The sequence below is a fragment of the Octodon degus genome, unplaced genomic scaffold (genome assembly GCF_000260255.1).
Source record: "Octodon degus isolate 3935 unplaced genomic scaffold, OctDeg1.0 scaffold00005, whole genome shotgun sequence".
NCBI lineage: Eukaryota > Metazoa > Chordata > Mammalia > Rodentia > Octodontidae > Octodon > Octodon degus.
Window position 1 is genome coordinate 31,495,918 of NW_004524581.1, and position 3,109 is coordinate 31,499,026.

Below are 3,109 nucleotides of genomic sequence, written 5' to 3' on the forward strand. Positions count from 1 at the left end.
ATAAGTTAGAGATGCATTAATGATAGGCTTTGTGCTTGTCCCCCATGTGGTGCTGCTGTAGGCAGCCGAGTTAGATAGAAATATTATAGGCAGTCAGACAGGGCCGGGTCCTCAAAGGAGATAACACAGGAGACAAGATATCTTGTAACTATGGTGGGAGGGACAGATGCTCCCACCCTGGGCCAGACCTAAAGACCAGAGATAAACAAATGCTGACCTCCCTAAAGATTGGCATCCAAGATTGATCATCACCCTGAGGGAGCCAGAAGAATCATTAATCCGACAACTACCGGATGGCTACCTGATAAAATCCTGTTCTACATTCTTGCCCTTTTACTACATGACTCGCTTCCCCATTTGGTCTTGAGCTTAATCAGTTTTACCTGAGCAATGGTGCTTGTAATCCCATTGGGTGATCATAGTTTTGTCCCACCCCACATCCACCTAAGCGAGTTCCCGTTTTCTCTACCTTTGCCCCACATGGTTTTACACTACGAAAGTCCCTGGAAGAGACAGCTTCCCGGGGAACTACCCACTCAGGTGCCCTTCTTGTCTCTCTCTTGGACAGGAGCTTTCTTTCTCCCAATAAATATATTCTGCTTGTAACCTTTGTTTGTTCCTAAACTTCATTCTTTGGTTTTAGAGAACATGAACTTGTGCAGGTCAGGTTGGGTGATCATTTTTCTCTATGTCGTTTGGAGGTTCCCCATATCATTTGTAGGTCATCCACCTGAGATCAGTTTTTCTCCCTGTATCAGTGCTGCTGGGCCTGCAGGTCTGTGTAGGGCCGCGGACGTGGGTCTATGTTACACAGGATGAGTTTTGTTAAGGTTGTCAAGAATAAGGCCTACTTTAAGAGATGCCAAGTGAAATTTAGAAGACGACAAGAGGGCAAGACTTATTACTATGCTAGGAAACCCTTGGTAATACAGGACAAAAATAAGTACAACACGCCTAAATACAGGATGATAGTTCGTGTAACTAACAGAGCTATCCTTTGTCAGATTGCTTATGCCCGTATTGAAGGGGATATGACAGTCTGCGCAGCATATGCTTGTGAACTACCAAAATACGGCGTGAAAGTTGGCCTAACAAATTACGCTGCAGCGTGTTGCACTGGCCTGCTGCTGGCCCGCAGGCTTCTCGGTAGGTTTGGCGTGGATAAGCTCTATGAAGGCCGGGTGGAGGTGACTGGGGATGAACACAATGTGGAAAGCACTGACGGCAGACCTGGCGCCTCCACCTGCTACCTGGATGCAGGCCTCGCCAGAACTACAACTGGCAATGAAGTTTTTGGAGCCCTAAAGGGTGCTGTGGATGGAGGCTTGTCTGTCCCTCACTGTACCAGACGATTCCCTGGTTATGACTCTGAAAGCAAGGAGTTCAGCGCAGAAGTACATCGGAAGCACATCATGGGGCAGAATGTCGCAGGCTATATGTGCTACCCAATGGAAGAAGATGAAGATGCCTACAAGAAACAGTTCTCTCAGTACATAAAGAACAATGTAACTCCAGACATGATGGAGGAGATGTATGAGAAAGCTCATGCTGCTGTACAAGAGAATCCAGTCTATGAAAAGAAGCCGAAGAGAGAAGTTAAAAAGAAGAGGTGGAACCGTCCCAAAATGTCCCTTGCCCAGAAGAAAGATCGGGTAGCTCAAAAGAAGGCAAGAGGTGCTCAGAGCTCAGGAGCCGGCTGCTGAGAGTTAAACCAAAATTCTATGAAGGTTTTTCAGATAAAGACCAACAAACGTATTCATGAAGCAACTGCTTCTGTGTCAAGCTCTTGTTAGAAGAGTCTAAGAAATAAACCGAAGCACAGGAACGAACAGGTATTTTTTTTCTCAAAGAAACCGGTGTAATGTTTTCCAGAGAAAAACCATCTTGGGTGTTGACTCCAGCAAAGTTCATACATCTTGGGCTTCTGTGCTCTTTATTATCCCTCAAATATTAAAAGTTTGGCAAGCAACAGAAAAAGCACTTATAGGCTTTGTGGAAGGCACTCATGTGGCCTGCGGCGCCCCGTGCACGGGTAAGTTCTGCGCGCCACGCTTGTGCTGCCACGCCTTCCAGAGACACAGCAATGCCATATTTCAAAGAAAAATTCATTTATTGGGGCATTAAATTATGCAAGAGAATTGTAGTTTACACGTGGACACAAGGCTTGCAAAGTCGCCCAGGACCCGGGGGGGCCCCCCTGACAGCAGCAGAGGGGGTTGCTTCCAACCGGCGAGGATTATTGGTGGGCTGGGCGTGTGTCTCATGGAAAATAGGATTTCCTGCGTAAATAGAGACTGCAAGCAACATCCTGCAAGTCAGAGAGAGTTTTCGGAATAATCAAGCTGACGAGTGGCAGATAGAGAGCCCGGGGACCAGAGGGGAGCTGTGCAGCAATCCCGCTCAGCAGGCACGGTTCCCTGGATTCCATCCCCAGCCTCGAAGAAATAAAAATCTTGGTTACGACAGAAGCGATTGCAACCAGGTCGCTCCAGGCGGACTCCTTCTAGACAGACGTGGACTCTCTAGTCCTACTGCGGCGAGACCTCGGCTTGGCAGCCGTGTAACAGGGACGTCTTCACATGTGGATCCCAAAAGGGGCCGAGTACGAGAGACTGTCGCGTTAATGAGGCTGGACGGGACTGGCTCTGAGGCCCTCGCGTGCTCCACTCTGTACTTTGAGGACGTGATTGGGTGGGGAAATGTGCCAAATTAGAGAGATGGCAAAATGGTGCTGGATCATTGAGTGTCACCTGGGACATTGTCTCAGGATCCGCCTGCCCAGCTCCGCAGTGTTCAGGCGTGTAACTTGCCTCGAAAGAGCCCATTTCCACGGGCCCTGCGCCGTCAGAATTAGAGGTTGGTTGGTGGAAGCGTGAGAAGGAATGGTGGACGGGCTTCGACTCTGCGATGGAGACAACGCCAAGGTCTGATCGTGTTGCCCCATAGCACGGTGACCATTTTTCAGTGTTTCTTCTTCTTCTTCTTCTTCTTCTTCTTCTTCTTCTTCTTCTTCTTCTTCTTCTTCTTCTTCCTCTTCCTCTTCCTCTTCCTCTTCCTCTTCCTCTTCCTCTTCCTCTTCCTCTTCCTCTTCCTCTTCTTCTTCTTCTTC

At 48.4% G+C, this 3,109-nt stretch overlaps 1 pseudogene; it reads left to right on the forward strand.

Annotated features, from left to right (window-relative positions):
- Positions 1 to 815: 815 nt before the first annotated feature.
- On the forward strand, positions 816 to 1,703 carry LOC101591702 (annotated as a pseudogene).
- The last annotated feature ends 1,406 nt before the right edge of the window (positions 1,704 to 3,109 follow it).